Genomic DNA, 19,946 nt, shown 5'->3' with positions numbered 1-19,946 from the left:
ACCGTAATACTGACATTCATTTGCAGGTCTGTCTGGTGCTACAACTTTTTAAATTCATGTTAGAAGATATTTCTATTACAGAATCACAGAATCACTAGGTTGGAAAGGACCTTTAAGATCATCAAGTCCAACCATTAACCCAGCACCACCATGTCCTCTAAACCATGTCCTGAAGCACCACATCCACACGTTTTTTGAACACTTCCAGAGATGCTGACTCCACCACCTCCCTGGGCAGCCTGTTCCAATGCTTGATCACCCTCTCGGTGAAGAAATTTTTCCTAATATCCAATCTAAACCTCCCCTGGTGCAACTTGAGGCTATTTCCTCTCATCCTATCACTAGTTACTTGGGAGACGAGACCAACACCCTCGTCGCCACAACCCCCTTTCAGGTAGTTGTAGAGAGCGATAAGGTCTCCCCTCAGCCTCCTCTTCTCCAGATTGAACAAGCCCAGTTCCCTCAGCCACTCCTCATAAGACTTGTACTCCAGACCCCTCACCAGCTTCGTTGCCCTTCTCTGGACACGCTCCAGCACCTCAGCGCCCTTCTTGTAGTGAGGGGCCCAAAACTGAACACAGTATTTGAGATGCAGCCTCACCAGTGCCAAGTACAGGGGCACGATCACTTCCCTACTCCCGCTGGCCACACTATTTCTGATACAGGCCAGGATGCTGTTAGTTGCCTTGGCCACCTGGGCGCACTGCCAGCTCATATTCAGCTGGCTGTCAGCCAGCACCCCCAGGTCCCTTTCTGCCGGGCAGCTCTCCAGCCACTCCTCCCCAAGCCTGTAGCATTGCAGGGGGTTGTTGTGACTAAAGTGCAGGACCCTCCATTTGGCCTTATTAAACCTCATACAGTTGACCTCGGCCCATCAATCCAGCCTGTTCAGATCCCTCTGCAGAGCCCTCCTACCCTCCAGTAGATCAACACTCCCACCCAACTTGGTGTCATCTGCAAACTTACTGAGGAAGCACTCGATTCCCTCATCTAGATCATCTATAAAGATATTGAACAAGACCGGCCCCAGAACCGAGCCCTGGGGAACACCGCTTGTGACCAGCCACCAACTGGATTTAACGCCATTCACCACAACTCTCTGGGCTCGGCCATCCAGCCAGTTCTTTACCCAGTGAAGAGTAAACCTGTCTAAGCCATGAGCCGCCAGTTTCTCCAGGAGAATGCTGTGGGAGATGCTGTCAAAGTCTTTACTAAAGTCCAGGTAGACAACATCTACAGTCTTTCCCTCATCCACTAGGCGGGTCACCGGGTCATAGAAGGAGATCAGGTTGGTCAAGCAGGACCTGCCTTTCATGAACCCATGCTGGCTGGGCCTGATCCCTTGGTTGTCCTGCACATGCCCTGTGAGCATTCTCAAGACAAACCGCTCCATGATCTTCCCCGGTACAGAGGTCAGGCTGACAGGGCTGTAGTTCCCAGGATCCTCCTTCCAGCCTTTCTTGTAGATGGGTGTCACATTGGCAAGCCTCCAGTCTTCTGGGACCTTCCCTGTTAACCAGGACTGCTGATACATGATGGAGAGTGGCTTGGCAAGCTCTCTCAGTACTCTCAGGTGGATCCCATCAGGCCCCATAGACTTGTGGGTGTCCAGGTGGCTTAACATGTCCTTAACTGCTTCCTCCTGCATTATGGGCGGGTTATTGTGCTCTCCTTCCCCATCTTCCAGCTCAGGGGGCTGAATACCCTGTGGATACCTGGACTGGCTATTAAAGACTGAGGCAAAGAAGGCATTAAGTACCTCAACCTTGTCCTCATCCTTGGAGGCAATGTTCCCCACCATATCCGGTAAGGGATGGACTAATTTTAATTATTTATTTAAATTATTAATTTAACTAAAATTCTAGTCTTAATATCCACTTTTACATGCTCTTTTGCCCAACCCAGTTTTGAGAAGGAAAGCACAGCTTTTACCTGCAATTAGTTAGTGAGGGCTAGTAAGGAAAGGAATTGGTTAAAAAATATGCCGTACTTGCACGTTAGAGTTCCTGTGAGATCAGCGTGAGCAGCGTATGTCAGAATACTGAGAAGTTCAGGGCTGTGAAATGTTTCAGCTTTAGCTCTGGTCACTTCTGTGATTGTGAGCATGTGGTCGCATTTCTTTACAGGCTCAGCTATAAGTCCTGCAGTGACCCACCAGGTGTGCCACTGTAGCTTCAGTGACTATTTTCCTCACTTATTCATGACCTTTCCAAACATTTATGCAGTTGGGGAATACTTCGTTGTTGTTATTGACAGAGGGACAAAGGAGTGTTCAATTTCTGCTACATCTATTGATCAGAATGAAGTAGGACAAGAGATGTTTGGAACATCCTATTGAGGGTGGCCTCTCTCCTTGATGGGACATATGGAGTCTCTCCTGGTGGAGACCTATGCAGCCATCCAGGCTGTAAAAGCTCAAAACACTCAGTGGTTCATCCTCTCACTATGCAGAATGGAGACTTGCAAATTGTCCCAGCCAGAGAAGGAGGCTTGAGTGGACTTCTGGGGTGAACATTATTTAATTTTCTGAACTAAAAAGCAGATTAGAAAAATCTTACTGTGGATCAAGAAAAACTTTTTTCCCCCCTTCATTTTTGATTCTTTTACATTTATTTGCCAAATTTCAGTTAATTTAGCAATGAAACATTGTTTTAAAGTAGAATCACACTGTGTGATTTCTAAGAAAAGTAAAATGTTTTCCCACTGTTTTTCTCCAGTCAAAACAAGCTAATGAAGTTGCCATAGATGTAGACATCTACTTGACTGACTCAAATCAGCATTTTTGACTGTGTTAAGATTTTTGGTTGTGTTTGTTCAGCTCTCTATTTTTAAGATTTAATTACTGAACATTCCTATAAAGATAAAGAAAATCTAGTGAAGCTAATAGGGTCCCAGTAGTACCTTTTAAAATCTACACCAACAGCATAGTGTTCATAATTCTATTTCTGTGCAGGAGTAAGTCCAAGGTCTGCTACAATGCTTGTACAATGTATGAAAAGCAGGAAAAAGACCTGTCAATCAGGTGTGTGATGGGAGTCTGCATCCTTGAAGTTCTTGCCATTTCCTGTCTCCTGAGGCATCAGACATGGCCATGCTCCGTTGGCCTCTCTCAAAATAACCTAGATGGATTTAAACCAGATTTCAGTGTGGTCAGCATGGGTTGTCCCTATCAAGTTAAAAACCAGCGACAGGTTATGTCACAATGCGCTTAACTTTTCTTTCAGAGTGCAGAACGTTTTCCCCTAGCTGTGGAACAAAGTGTATGGTAGCAAGACACAACCTATTGATTAGTCTTCAGCTGGAGGGATAGTCTTTAATAACACAAGAGAAGAGGTAGCCGTTGAAACAAATGACCATCGATCAGGCTGGAGCATAAAAATATCCAAACTCAGTTGTCTGGAAAGATAAGAGCTGAGATGATCAGAATTTTGATTGGTCTACTAATTTTGGTCAAAATTTCTACTAAATTTGGTCTACTAATAACGGATCTGTGCAGGGATTTGGAGTACCTTGCCATTTGCTGAAGGAATGTACTGCAATCAGCACTGTTTTGGAGACACCAGAGATATTGATTTCACAAAGTGAAAATCCAGCGTAAGAGTAGTAGTGAACAGGAAAGTAGAGACTGTGGAAGCTGCTGATTCAAGCTCCAAGTTAGTGAATGGAATCATTCCTCAGTCTCTGTGAGCTTCAAATTAAGTCATACTCCCAATGCAGATGCTCTTATTTCAAGAAAGAGTGACTCTAAGTGCATCTCCATGACCAGACGGTAACCAGAGCTTTTCATCATGGCTAGGGAAAACTAAATGAATATTAATTTGTGCATTCTTACCTCAGTGCAATTTCCATATATACATATATGTAAAAATGCAATTTTCATTAAGTTTGCAAGAGGCTGCAAAATTATGTGCCATGGAAAATGCAAAACACACTAAAGCCTGCTAGAGACATCCTCAGTAAGCTATGCAAAGAAGACCTCCTTATAAAGAAAAAACCTTATAATCTGTCTAATTAATGTTAATTGAATTGGTTATTCACAGTACTTTTCTCCTGTTTATTTCCACAGAATTTCTCATGACTCTTTGGAGGTTGCTTCTTAGCCCTGCCTAGAGAACTATGGCAGACATGCAAATTCTGTGAGCCAGAAGCTAATTTAAAACAAAGGAGTGACAAAATCAAAATTCAATTGCAAACAAGTTACAAAAACGTTTTAACACTTTGCAATCGAGCATGGATGCTACAGTCTGTCAAGAGGTAAATAGAAGGAAGATTAATGCAGTCTTTCACAGTCCAAGGAACTTTTGTCCCATTGCTAGCAAATTCCTCTCATGATAATACAAAAGTGTAGAACCAAAAAGACTAATTGGAACCGATGTAATTATCATACTGTCTCTGGAAGTTCAAATTTCACCAAACTTCTTTTGGATTAAAATGTTGCTATGTTTTGCTAGGAGGATTCTTTTGGCCAGGCAAAGGAAACAAAACAGACCTTGCTGGTTGGCACCAGGCTCTGGCACTTCCCTGGGAAGTGGGGCCATCCTTGTCCCCCGTGCCGCTGAGCTCTGGTCTGCATGAGACCCCATGGTGATGGCAGGTTGCACATCCTACCTTCTTCGCTAGTCCCAGCAGCTATAAAACCTTGACAGAAGATACACTTCTTTGTTTTGCAACAATACTGTGGAGTTGTTTTCACTTCAAAAGAAAAGAAAAAACTTTCCAAAACACAGACGTCGCCATGAAAAACAGTATCTTCCCTCTGGCTGAGGTATTCTGGACTTCTCCTCAATGTCCAAAGGCTTTAAAAACTACCTAAGCATTAAGGTCCAAAGGGCACTCCTTTATTACCCTTCCCCATTCTCCCCGGTGAAGCCCAGGCTTGCAAGCAAGTCCTATATAAATTAGCCCCCCTTACTGCATGCAAGTACGTGGATCTGAGCAGAAGTGGGATGGATGGGGCAAAGATGTCCCACTCTTCATTGCTGTGTTTTGCAGCATGTTTTCACTGAGTATTACGGTGTTTACAGCGCAACGGCATGGTACTGATCAGATAGGCTTCCTCATGAAGGACCTCCGCAGTGTACGTATCTTCACCCTGCTTGTTCTACTGATGGTAGGTCTTGCTGGAGGTTGGTGTGACTCTACAACACAACATCAAGCAAGCTTGAGGCCACTGGATCTGGTTGCAAGAGCCAAAGCTTCCTTTAATCAGCACAGAGCAATTGTGACCATGTGTGGGTCCCTGATCCTTTTCCCCTTGGATTCACCATTGTAAATACACAGGAATCTAGAAGTAAAACAGAAAAAAGATCTGTCATAGGCTTTAATGTCAAAACTCGACCTCACAGGATTCTCTCAATGCACTTACGCATAGATAGAGATTTACCACCCAGAGGCGCCATGTAGGTTCCAATCCTCCACATCAGTTCAATGCAGATATGCTCCACTCCCCACTTTCAGCACTAAGGGGACACATTTTCACTGCAGCATTGGGTCCCCAAACAGGAAATTCATGGGGCCTGTACAGCTCAAAGCTCAACACGGACAATACCAAAGTTCAGAAAGGCACATGCAAGTGAGGAATTGTGGTTGCCGTTCTAGAAAAACCTCACCTCTAGTTTGCTATCTGTACAATCACTAACGACAGAATTTCAATACTTCCCCCCGCCAGTATTTGAACTTCTAAGAATGTTATGGTGTCCTAATATCCCCTTTTCTTTCTCCGTGAGCTCTGGTGATTTGCCTCCTTATGTAGGAAGCTGATCCAAAGCTCACTGAGGGCAACGGAAGTCTTGACAACAGGCTCAAAAAGCAAAAGTAGGCGTTGTATTATCTCTTTTCAGCGTGTTTTGCTGCAGCGTGAGATGATGTCTGCTTTTCCTGTTGCGAACATGTTACTATCTTCTATCTCTTAACATACCTGCTAAGACCTTGTACATTCCAGCGATATTTTAAGCCAGAAGGTCTTAAAGTACAGGTCATGACACATTGACCGGGGGTCATAAACCTGTTCCCTTTCACTGTCTCTGGTCTGCCACTGAAGCAGACGCGCTTAGTCACTTGCCAGTAGTCCTCCTCCAATGGCAGCAGCACTCTATAAATCACTGTACCCATTCCTGCATGTTTCCTTTGAAGCACCGTGAGAATCAGCCCGCAGAATTGTGGGACACATCTAAGAAGGTCAGATAGCAAATAAGCAACTGTGGAGTCATAGCAGGGAGTGAGGTTGAGGACATCTCATCACAGCAATTAGCAAGACAGATGATACCAAAGAGCTCATGATCCGGTTAATTTTGTAAGTGTCCAAGGATTACTGAAGGACACAGGTGGAGGGAGACGTATGAAAACTTCCTGGGAACAAGATTCACAGAAGCATTTTCTGGGTAGATCTGCCCCTTAGTGGCACCAGGGCACAAACCTCATTGCATAAGGACAGTGATCCCTGGTTATTTTTCAGGTTACGGGCAAAGGAGGACAAAAAGATGTATTTGGGAAACTCTCCCTTCCCCTTTGATGCTCAGACTGTGCAGTGACCAAAAGATGAAGCCCCTTGAATGTGCCCGAGTGGTGCAGGTAACAAGAAATTCCGCGTACGGCACGGCTGTATGTGTCCAATTGCTCTGGTGTGTTTGGCTGATTATTCCCTCTGCTCAGGGAGCTCCCTGAGATGAATTATGACCTTGGTCTGTTAAACACAGCTCTTCATAGTACCATGCAGGTATGTGGCACGCAGATGCCCACCAGCAATAACGTGGATGTCATGGCAGGGGGAAACAAACAAACTGATTTCCACTAAAATGAAATAACATGGATGGAGAAAACAAAGCACGTTATACTTGAAGTAAATTCCCGTCTGCGTGCCTGACATTTAAAATATCTGCAGAGCTGCTTTCATTGGGAGTGTTTTCCTCAGGGCTCTTCGCACTTTAATGCAACTTTCTTAACCTTTTGGTGCAGGCTGATAGCAGAAGAGAAGCCAGCCACAGATGATCCTCTGTAGGGTGCTGTGGAGGATGATAAAGTTTGGGTCAGAAGGGAAATTAGTGCAGTCTGCTGGCTGTGTCCTTTGATAGGTCTACAGACTTCTTTCTGAGGACAGATTATGCCCGAGATGTCTGCATGGGAACTACCATCTCTGTACTTTACGTAAAGTAGCACACTGGCAAAATACTGTCCCGAATTAATACATCTGATCTGCTGCATCTGAGTCAAGATCCCCACATGGGTGTCAGGTAGCCTGACAAAAGCAAGTGAGTTTAAAATGCAATCATGGAATCATGGAATAGTTTGGGTTGGAAGGGACCTTTAAAGGTCATCTAGTCCAACCCCCCTGCAATGAGCCGGGACATCTTGCACTAGATCAGGTTGCTCAGAGCCCTATACCTTCTTTGTCGGAAAGGAGCATAAAACTTACTTCATGACTTATTCTGGGCACTTTCATAAGCACCTGTGGATAAAAAGTTCTCCAGCGCTGGTAGTGCTTTGAAAACAGGCATTGTAGATACTTGCTGGTTATTTCCTCCTCCCTACTGTCTGGTTGATTTCCACTGGCAGGATGAGAATGGACTTGGTAAAACATCCCGTCTTGTAGTTAAATACGCCCTGGTCCAGCCTTGCCTTTCACTTGGGGTTTATGCTGCCATAGCACCTCTGTTTTCTGATAACTTTTTTTTGGTTAGCTGTGTTGTGTATTAATCTAACGGCAAACTACTGATGTCTCATAGTTTCCTCCATGTGACAAGGACACCGAACCACCGAACTCTTGTCTCTCCACAGGAACTTGCTTGATGGCTACAGCCTCCTCGACTGGAAGAGCTGAGCCATCTTGAAGCCCTCCTTGTTCCACTCCACTTCAGGATCACGTTTGTCATAGGAGAAAAATGAAAGCATTCTGTCTAGCAACAGAACAAGGACCCTGCCTTGAAAATGCCGATCCAAAAAACCCGCAGGACAGTGAGGCTCCATACACCAGAACTCACCCCAGCCCAGGGGCTTTAGCGTAGCTGCATGGTTACACACCGTACAGCAATGCCCTGGGCACTACTGTGACAAAACACAAAGTTTCTTTTTCCTCTGAGGGAAAAAAAAAAAAAGAGGATTTTTTCTTGTTTTGCCTTGCATCAGTGAAATCCAAAGGCACCTAGTGAATCTGATCGACTGCAGTCCCAACCTCACATCAGGGAGAGAGGTAAGCCCTTCCTTTTTTGAGTTTCAGGCTAATGCAGCAGCGTACTTGAGAGAAGCATCCAACCCACAGCTGCTTTTAAATAATTTACAAAAGACGGTATCTTTTGCAATGAGAAGGTTCAGCCACTGGCACACGCAGTCCCTGCTTTATCGCTAACATAGGTCCTTTTTTTAGCACAGTCCAGCCCACAGCCCTAGGAGAGCATATAATAACTTGTGGCAGCGTTTTAAAAAGGAAGTCTTTGTAAATGCCAACCACAATAACCTTAAGGCGTGCAGCGACTATTCTGGGAAAAAAACACACCTTATTATTTCAGAGACATCTCAGAGTATTCCCACCAGAAAAGACTGACCTGAGCAGAAACACTGCTGTCCTGTTTTGAATTTTCCTGAAAATGCCTCTACTCACAACTAGGCTTACCTAGTTCATATGTCAAGAGACACAAAAATAATCGAGGGAAGTTATGTGAACCCAGATCCTGCTTTCTGAAGTTTTGAATCCAAGGCACGACTCCTCTTCTCTGGTAAAATTTTAAGAAACACGTAGGGTTTCAGTTCTAAGGCAGTCACGTAAACGCTGTTCTAAGATGATGCCTTGCTAACTTCCTGGATCTTTATTTAACTGGTTGGACATTGAATCAAAGAATCAATCGAAGGGATGGATCCATCAGTCTTGGTTGTAAAATTTCCCTAAAAGTGCGTTATGAAAAATTCAGTCCTGTGAAGAAAAATACAGTAAACATGCAACCTTTCAATGTCATTATCAGGGTAAAGCTGGAGCTGGGGATGTGCTAACAAGGAAGTTAGCGTAACAATTGCATTGACTGCCAAGTCCAGGCAAGCTACCGATTGCTGGCAACAACTCAGCAAGCTGGGAGTCATCTTTATCTCGTCTGGCTTGTCAGGAGGATTACGTTTTAACTGTTTCTAGGGCTGAGAAAGGTGTAAAGAAGGTGTTTCTCTCCAGTAAATCATGATGAAATGGGACGGGTGATCTCAGTGTAGAAGAGCACCTAAAAGCTAAGGAAGGGAATGAATTTATTTGTAATCAGTGATACTGTATCTGACTGCAAATATTGCAGCCCTCCAACTCTCATAAATATTAGCTCATTTTGATATTGTTTTGAATGAGTCTGGAACCAGCTGGACAATTTTTTTGCAGAATTCCTTATATACACAAAAGGCTTCAGTGGCCTGGAGTTATTTACTCTACTCCATAGACTTTGCTAGAGGAGCCAACGCAGAAGCAGGGCTGAAAAAGAGGCAGCTGTTGCATTGGCGGTCATTGCAGCTGGCTGTCGGTTAAATCCTTCTTCAGATATTGGTGAGGATGTTCTTGGTACAAACTGGAGGAATCGGAGCACACGAGGTGGACTCCCCCAGCACTGAACATGGAGTGCAGGAAGAGAAGCTCCAGTGTGGACATCCTTACTGCTGGTCATCGAAACAAGCACTGTTCTCATGGGGTTTTAACTGACGCCTAGCTATCCACTTCTGAGGTAAGTTAGGCGTCTAGTCAGTGCTAGACTATAGTTGTCCTGCGTCAAGTGCCCGTCAGCACCTGAGGCACTCTAATGCCCTTCAAAATCTGACCCGCCCTCATCAATACTATGTGAGCTTAGGAACACTTACAAACAGCTGATGATTTATGGCCTTCTACAAGGTGATATACTTCCTAATGAAGAGAATAGCCATCATGACATAAGAAACTGAGTTTATAGTTAAAGCCACTTAGTCATGATGTTGCCCATGCAAATTGCAGACTGCATTTTGAAAGCAACAGAAAAATCAACTACGTTCTGCAAGTTACTAACCCCAACAGGCCCTTCAAAGGGCTGCAAATTCTGGTCTCCCCAGCATTAACCACCACACACTAATCTACTCCCAAGCCCTTTCCCACTCCCATAACTTCTGGTGTTCAGACACTATTTAATTCAAAGTCATCTCTTGTGTCTCATCATTTCCTTCACGTATAACGTGTAACCACGTTCTTATGATTATTTATTTTCCTAACTAACTGGAGAAATATTTGGAGTCTGCAATTGACACCTTTTTTGACGCTAGTTGTTCTAAACAATGAACTTGGCTCTTTTCCATTACATTCCCATGATAAGCAAAGGTAGGCAGGACAGAATGCATTAAAAAATGGTTGGAAATGTTCAAAAAATGCACTCGCTTGTTCAGCTTCGCAAGAAAAGTGGTTACGACTGGACTGCTCCCTGCTGAATTTAGAAAGATAGAAGAAAGAGGAATGCATCTATCTGTGCATATTACATTCCTACTTGTACAAAATTTATAGAATAATAAAGTTTTAACCAAATTCAGCAGGAGGAAGGCTTTTTTGCCTCTCCACTCCTTCTCCTCTAAATGAGTCTAACCCTCCCAGCATCCACAGGAGATGGCTAATGAACCAGTCAGTGTGCGCACAGAGCTGTACAGGAGGGGAAATCATAACACAAAGAAACTGCGTGACTTGCTCATACAGAAATGCACGCGGTGTCAGATGAGGGACTAGAGCCCAAGAGGTCTTGGCTGCCAACTTCTGTGTGGAGACTGCTAGACAAAACTTTTTATTATTCATTCACTTGCACAACAACATTGAAAAACCCACAAAAGGCCAATAAAGTGAGCTGATGAGTAGTGGAGCACAGATATGTCCTCTTCTAGGTGGCTAGTGTTGAGCTGATGATGGCAGCTAGCAGGCATCCCTTTCTGACAGCTGTCTTCCTGCTGCTCAGCATAAAGTTCAGTAGGGGATCTCAGAGTCCTTGGAGCTCACATCACTAAAATAACGCCAGTCAGAGTAATATGCTCCCTACCAGGACTACCAAATAACACCACATGTTCACTTAACACAGGACTTGAACGTCTCAGAATATTCCTCCCCAAATGCGTCCATCACAGCGGCTCTCCCCTTGCAGGAGAACTAGCGAGACTACTTTTACTTCCAGAAGTCTGAACTCCAGAACCAGGAGCAGTACTTCAAACTTGATTCCTCAGAAGTTCCTCACAAGAGAAATCACATCTGTGAGTAGATTGAATGGATCTTGCTTCAAATTCTAAGGTACTCCAAATGTAAACAACAGAAACATTACAACTTCTTGTATCTGTTCAAATAATCCTAGCAAAACTCTGAATAATGGTTCAAGGAATGAACACATGAACCTAGGCAGCAACCAAATGGCCAACAAGAAGGGCATTGCTACCAGAGACTAATGAAGGCAAAGAAGAGTGTAAAATCCCCTGAGACTCTTCCAAGTGGATGACACAGTTTTGCTCTATGTGCGCAACGTATTTCCAACCCATCTTTCCTAAATTCTCAGGTGGGACGGGACTCGTGCATACATTTACTGCACAGGTAGCCTGTTCTCCAGGAGGCTGTGAGAAGACTCCTGGGGGATCAGAAGGGCACCCCCTTGGCTCAGCTGCCCTAGGCTGCTCTGGGCAGCTCTAATGTGCATTGCAGCAGCCTCTCCTGGCCTTGGAGATGGAGATGGTCATCCTAAACTCTACAGCCATGCTGACTTTATCCTCCCTCCTGCAGGATGGAGAGTTACATAAAACTGGTGAAGAGAAGAAAACCTCGGAGAATGAGTGAGGCGGAGAAGAAGACACCCCATTATGCTAATGCCCCGCTTCATCCTTAGCAATCCGATTTTGCCTTCAACTCTGCGCTATGCAATGAGTCCAAGGCTGCTGTTCTCCCCTCGCAACCATCTGAGCTCTGGCAAGAGGACAGAGTGACAGCCCTGATAAGATGGCAAGAGCGAAGCCCCGTTTCTGGGAAAGGAGTTAGAAGATACCCCTTGAATGTGAATGCACGTGACTTTTTCTACACACTAGTGCATGCCTGTGGAATCAACTTCCCCCATTTTTGCTGTAAGCCTGTGTTGCTTGAACCGCTCTGGATTTTACGTGCCGAAGTGGCAAGATCAGGGAGAGTCTTCTCTAAAGACCCACTCGGTCAACTTTTCTAAGTTCCTCGTTATTATGGTTATATAAACTCTTGAAAAACAGAAATGAATCTCTTCTCAGCAAATCATGGCCACTCAGATTTTGACAGAAATGGGAAATCACAGTTAGAAAAACTAAATCCTGCCTCTGTTTCCTGGACTGTGAACTACAGATTAATTTGACAGATGTCTGAGCCTCATTAATATTGCTATTGTCTGCCTCTGAACAATAAGCCTGATGATCACCATGCTCTTTTGAGACACACATACTTTAATAGTATGCTCATTACTATAAAAAAATGTAAACCACATTAACTAGTTTTTTTTTCACACACGGTCATGAAAAATGCATTTGAAAGGGAGATTTGTAATGTTTCCAATTTCATGAAAAAAGCTGTGGAAAGAACTGGAAAATACTTGAAATCTGTTGCTAAGGAATTGATGTGGTTGGGAATGCTTTCACCTTATTTTACAGGCTCTCTGCATGGCAAAGCTGCTTCAACTGCCCAAGGACCCACTGGCACTGGGCCTGCGCCAGGGTGGCTGGACCAGCAGGAATTCCTGGAGGAATGGGGACACAGCCAGTGCATTTCCATGTTCTGGTGATATCTGGCTCCTACAATGGCTTTGCAAAACCTCAAGCTTTTAGGCACAATCTCAAGAATCCCTAAGACTTCTCTCAAATGCTCTGAGAGGCTTGCTGGCCTATGGCACTTTTTTCATGGAAGAACCATCATTTTGCTCCTAAAGTTCAAGTGCAGTTTATTCAGACTCATAGGCCCAGCCTTCACAGAGGGAATTTTCAGAACCAGTTGGGCAAATCGTCTCTCTGCACAATGTGTTTGCACACCCCATACGGCAGCATTTCAGCTTGAAGAGCTGATGCTTACTTGTGTCTTGAATCCAATGGATCTGTAGCTTGAGGAGGAGGCAAAGCTGGTGACCACCTGAAGGTCTTCAAGCAAGCCTTTTAGGGTAAAAAATTAACTGTAGCATTTCATCCAGAGTCACTGCCTCAAGCTAACTTCCAAGCGTATTCCAGCAGCTCTCCATACACTATACTTGCATCCCAGACTGGGATGGCTTTCCCCTTTTCCAGTCTAGCCCTTTGTTCCGAATGGCACCTGTCACCCTGATTTGGGAATGCAGACCCACATCATCAGCCCTTCCACCTCTTCCTGTAGAGAACCCTCTTCTTTCCACCCATCCCTGGCAGACACAACCTGAAGCATGTCTGGATCCAGTAGCTCTTTAGTCTCCTTTGTTCTGCTGAAACCAGACAATTTTGACTTTGAAATCTCACAACTGGGGGAACTCAAAAAACAATTACAAAATGGAGGTCTATCTTTCAGATTGGTTCAGGACTTTATTGAGGTAAAGGAGTCTTGCGGTTTAGCCCCAGCCGGCAACTAAACACCACGCAGCTGCTCGATCACTCCCCCATGGTGGCACAGGGGAGAGAATCAGACGAGTAAAAGTGAGGAAACTCATGGTTTGAGATAAAGACTGATAAGTAAAGCAAAAGCCACGCACAAAAGCAAAGCAAAAAAAGGAATCCGTTCACCTCTTCCCATGGGCAGGCAGGTGTTCAGCCATGTCCAGGGAAGCAGGGCTCCATCACGTGTAATGGTTTCTTGAGAAGACGGACACCATAACTCCGAACATCCCTCCACCCCTTCCTTCTTCTTTGTCCCAGCTTTATATACTGAGCATGATATCGTATGGTATGGAATATCTCTTTGGCCAGCCTGGGTCAGCTGTCCCAGCTGTGTCCCCTCCCAGCTCCCCGTGCATCCCCAGCATGCTCACTGGCAGGCCAGCACGAGAAGCTGGACTGTCCTTGACTACTTAGCAACAACTCAAAACATCAGCACGTTCTCAACATTTTCTCATCCCAAATCCAAAATGCAGCCTCACACTTGCTTCCATGAAGAAAATTAACTCTACCCTGGCTGAAAGCAGGACAAGGAGACATGGCTGCAAGAGAAACAGGAGGATTAATGCATCCGAATGTATCAAGATTTTCTCAGGGACTCCATTTTGGCTTGGGAATAAGGCCAATTCAGTTAGTCCACTTGAAGTCCCAAAAGATCTCAGGAGGACAAATAAAAGACGACTGATGTAAGGCTTCCAGGGTTTCCTGTGTGTGAAGACCTCAAGGTACAGCCCCTGCTTTCCTGGTGCTCCCTTCTCCTCTGCTTTTGGTTAAGGTGACAAGAATCATTTGAGGAACTGGATGAGCAAGTCAGGATAAAAAAAAAATTGTCACTCAGGCCCAGTTAAATATGTTTGTGTAATTTTTCATTCCAGTCCAATCCCATGGGAATGTGCTAGGCTGAGATTGTTACTCCTACCACCCAAGCTAACCATGAGCATTACCGACTGATGTTCCTTCTTCCGTATTTGCCAGAATTTTCACTCTGATGAAGTTTTCCCCCTTTTTGTCCTGAGGAGGATTCTATTAATACCTCCCCTCCTCTTTTTTGGCAGTCTGTTCCGAAACGCTAAATCCTTATTTCCTCAGCAGGGATATAATATCGCCTCTTATTAAAAATACTGAAACACAAGCTTACCCAGAGGTGTGTTTTATTTGACGTGAAGAGATTCAGTAAAAACGCTTCCCTGGGACAGCTAGTGTTTCAGCTGTCCTGCAAGGGTTTGGCAAATGTTTCAAACGTTCTGCTGGACTCTCTGTTTGAGATTTTATTAACCCCTTTCAAAAATGGCAAGTTCCACAATTTCCAAGTGCAGATGGATGGAAATTTCCAAGTCTTTTGTCTGGAGCCACGGCACAGGCAAAGAGAAAGACTGGGTCTCTTTTGATGAATCGCTGGGGAATGGAGTGAATAAGGATGATAAAAAACTGTGTTTTTAAAACTGGCTGCAGCAGCGTTTTACAAACAGGCAGCAAATTTGGCCTCCTAAGTCAGTGACCACCAAAGCGTTCCCATCATCAGCCTGTAATGTTTCTAGCAACCTGCTGTGAAGGGGCACGAGAGCGCTGGAACCCCGTCCGTAAAAGGTCAAGAGAATAAGAAAGGAGCAGTCAAGGGACAAATGTTTGGTGGAGTGACAACGGAGTCCCTGACGCTCACGTGCTCGTCAAGTACAAGGTCATGTGCATGGACAGAGAGAGGAGCAAGCAGATCTCCCACGTTGTGAGTGCAACGGAAGACATCTCTGCACCATGGTATGGCTATCCCAAAGGAGAGGTGTTAGTGACGTGCCAGAGCAGTCAGTCCCAAAGCCAAGGTTGCCCACTGAGAGCCCTTGGCCATGCTTAAACACTTTGGGCTCTTGCCATCTCTCAGTGAAGCTGATGTGAGTCTTTCCATTGACTTAAGTAGCAACTGGGATGAATCTCTAGGCCTAATCTCTTTCTCTCACATTTTGTTTACATCCTTTTAGGTCTCTGTGACAGATGACTCTCAGGTGTAGTTCACCAGGCATTTCACTGCTGCTGAGCAATTCTCCAAGCCACGTTTCTCCTGAACTCTTTCTTTGGAAATCCCAGCAAACAAAAACCTCCTCACTCTGCACTTCTGGTTGATTTTTCAGTCATCCATCTCTTCCTGCCAGACTCCTGGCTGATAGACTGTCTTTGGATTGTTTAATCAAACTGATATCTATTGAAATGGATGTCTGATCATCACAGAGACTCTTCCAACCCAACCTTAAAGCCCCCAAATGTTCTAGCCCTGAAAAGTTACTCCAAATTCTCATCTGGAGTAAAACGGCTCTTGGCGATGTCAGCAACGCTTTGCTGGCTTACAACACTTGAGACTCTAATCTTCTAGTAAGACAACGGTTTTGGTCGAAGTAGAAAGCGTCTTGCTAGGATTACCTATGTTTTGTACAAAGCGATCATTGTTTTGGCAAGCAGAAAACCTAATAGAATGTGTGTTTAAACTCTTGCCCAAAGGCATAACCCCTCTGACCCTAAACCATGACCCCAAACCCTTGATGTGACCCTTGACAATTGACCCTGACCCTTGACCCTGACCTGTGACCCCTGACAGAGACCCATGATCCCTGACCTGTGACCTTTGACCCAGCACCTACCTGACCCTAAAATCCTAACCCAGACCTTTGATCGCAACCTGTGACCCCTGACCTTGACCCCTGAGCCCAGGCCCTGCCACTGAGCCTTCAACCCTGATCTGACCCTTGGCACCTGACTCATGACATTTGACTCTTGACCTTGACCTCTGACTCAACAAATGGCTATTGACCTTGGACTGCAATTTTTAATCCTTAGCTATGACCTTTGAACTTTTGACCCCAAACCATTACCTTTGATGCCCTGAGCTGTTCTGATCCCTGACCTTTCAACTGAATTGTGACCTTTGACCTCTAACCCAAATCCCCTACCTTTGACCTCTGACTCAAACCCCTTACCTTTGACCCAATCTCTGGCATTTGACCTTTTAGTAATGATTGGTGACCTTTTCTCCATGCACAGCATTTGACCCTTGACCTCAACTCCTGAGTTTTGACTGCGACCTGTGATGTTTAACCCTGATCCATGACCTTTGCTCTTTTGACCAAAACCCATGATCTTTAAAACTGGACTCTCTTATATATGAGCCCTGTCACCTTTGACCTCAGCCCCATCTATGACTACCGACCTGTGACCATTAACCTTTGATGCCCGTGTGTGTCCTTTGACAATCTGTGAGATTTGATCTTTGTCCCTGATTAGTGACCTTTGACCCCAACACATAACATTTGACCCTGGAAGGGCAACCTTTGACCATGGCCTGTGATATGTCACCTTCATTTTGATCACAGTCTTTGACATAGGTCATGACCTTTGATGCATATGCCCATCTTTTAATTTGATCTGTGACCTTTTATGTTTGACCTCTGAAATTTGACCTGACCCCTGACTCTGACTCCTGACTCCACCCCCTGAGCAAAAAAGCTATGCTGTCAGAAAACTTCATCAACTCATTCTGATGTACTCATTATGTACACATACAGAGACTGAAAAGCAAGGGAGCTGTCTGAAGTCAAAAGAGGAATTGGCTGAAACCAATTTCCTCTCCCAAATCCATACTCTGCCCGATGGACCATAAAAATCAAAGCTTGGGCCTTTCAGTGCTAGAACACATTGGTTTTCTATTTAACACCCTTGGCAAATGGGAAAACTTCATTAAAACACACACCAGCAAACGGCCTTCTGAAGAAGCCTTCTGCAAGTAGGAGCTGGTTCCTAGTTGGGTTACTAGCACTTGCGCAGGCTTACATACACGTTATGTGAAAGCGTATTCAGAACACAGACTGTTTCCACATGTACGTGTCTAAGAAAACAAGTTGTGGTTGGCTATAGCTGGTAAAAATACATTAATAAATGAATAAAGGTTTTCCTTTTAGCAGTAATTCAGCCTCCCCGCTGTGAAGATAGAAGGTGCTCCAAGCCTCAGTTCCAGCATTCGCACTCTTGCCAGGCAAAACATACCACAGAGAAGACAGCAGTTGTGTTATACCAAAGAAAGCAAACTCCCGCTAGACTAAAGGAACAAGAACAAAAACCCCACTGCAGCTCATGCTTCTTTAGCCATAAGAGGAATGGTGAATTTTTGGCTTCAGATTCAGAAGATCACAGGACCCAGCGCATAACTGCCCGTCATTGGGAAAGTTTGTAATGTTTTTTAGTTTACTAGAAAGAGATCTGCCACAGCAAACCCAAGTCCAAGCCCTGTCACATCTGCCTGTGTATGGGCAGCTTGGCATTGCATGGGAAGGCAGGACACATGAGGAAGATGGGCCATGGCTGCACCTCCATGAAGCGCCTGGTGGCAGATGCGTGGGCAGTGCCCCATGCCCAGCTGCTCACCGCAGTCCGCAAGAGCCAGCTGTGTAAGAGCACGCCATCCCAGAGACCACAAAGCGGTTGATGATCTACCACTAGAATGAAGATACGCTCGCTGAGCTGCCGACAGAGCGTTACAGACACCAGAGCATTTCCCTTTTCACAGGATAGATGTTCCTTTCTGGATAGATTCTAAACACCAACCACCAAGCCCTGCCCCAATGGAGTCAACAAGAGCTTTGCCATGAGCCTACAAGATACAGGGTTCAGTCCTAGAAGGACTCTTCCCAAATCAGTTTGGCAAGTTTCCAGATTAGTCCTTGAAAGAGAAGAGGAAGGGCAGGGGGCTTAAGGCCAATGCACCACACTTATTTCCAGGCACTGGTTGTGATAACATTAGCTAATACTTCTCTGCCCACTCCACCATTTTAACGTTGGTTCTGCAAGGTGCTGAAGAAGCGGGCCGCAGGCCAACAGGACACTTAAACATGTGCTTGACTTTGAGGATACAAGTAAATCCTCTTGAATGCTGAATGCTATGCTTTCCTGAACTAGAGCCAAAGTGCTCCATCCCTTGCCAGCTCTTAAGGTTAGCATCAAACAAGTCTCTCCTGGTAATGCTAAATAAAGCCCTTCAGACGAGTATGCAAACAGTGCCACCAACTATATATATTATCTCCTTCTTCTACACAGACACAAACGGGTCAGTTCAGGATATTCTGTTTCAAGGCCCTTCTACTTCATGCCTACACTTTATGACTCGGATCCAGGCACTTCGTTGCACAGAGGAGGCAGGCTTTCAGCAGGAACAGCACTGAGGAGTCATTACCCCTGGTAATAGTATTAACCCTGTAGCTATAGTATATTGGCTTTAACATTACCCCCATTGTGTTCTCTGGCTGGTATTTCCTCTGATATGTTTTGGGTTTCAGCCCTCCATCAGTTCTCTCATCCAACTGGAACAGCTTCTCTCATCCAACTGGAATAGATGCCAAAATGACTTAGAAAACACTGTCCAGGTTCCATACAATAAAGCAAACCACAGGAATGGTCTATTACCATTAAAATTACAGAATCGTTGAAACACATTAAATACAAACATGCCATCAATGTGAGTTGAGCAAGCATACCACTGCAACATCACTTTTTAATAGCCCGAGTTCGTACATTACATATAAACCTTTGCTTATGTACACCACACAACATGCCATACCATATTATTTATTCAGTGCAGTTCCTTTTCTCTGTTCACTTCTATTCTATCCCTAAGGATGCACGGCACATTCCAACAAGACACAGCAATTCAAACCTCTATCCCCAGGCTAAAAGAAGAACCAACATCTCTCTGTCTACTTCAATCTACCAAAGCAGGAGAGTGTTTCATTAATCCTCCAAGTTGGCACCACTGTGATTTCACCAATTAACCAGCCATTTCTTTTATTTTATGGGATTTCAGTCGCTAACTAAAGCAACTTTTCTAAACACATTTAATTCTTTGAGATCAAAGCCAAAATTCCATCTTTTTATAGGCTTCAAAGAGTGTCCAAAAGCAACTGACGGCCATCCAGTTGCTGGTATTCCCCAGTGCCTTTTAAAAATGACATTGCCAGGTTCTCATGTTCTTGACTGCCATTCAAGCATCACAGCCAATAACACGAAAACCCAGAAGTGCCCAACAGCCGGTGAACACACCCACCACCTCTGTGTCCTCAAACTGTTGATGTGCCTACAGGTCTACGCTAGGCGTGACGGATCTCTCTCAAGAGTGCTTCACTCCACAGGATCAGTGTCTTTCTCCCCTAATAAACAGCTGCTGCCTGTACCTCAGATGTCTAACAATAGATCAGGGCAGCTGGGTGAAGAAACTGTGAAAAGGTCGATACACCGTCATGGAAGTTAAGAGGAAGAATCATGAGAGGCCCGAGATTCCATGAGAAAGGGGATGTTATAGTTTCATACAACGATGCTTTTCAGGCAATTCCAGAGAAATCGGC

This window comes from Phaethon aethereus, assembly GCF_964289735.1.
Source record: "Phaethon aethereus genome assembly, chromosome: 1".
NCBI lineage: Eukaryota > Metazoa > Chordata > Aves > Phaethontiformes > Phaethontidae > Phaethon > Phaethon aethereus.
The sequence above is the reverse complement of the archived record's forward strand: the minus strand, read 5'-3'. Positions refer to the sequence as shown.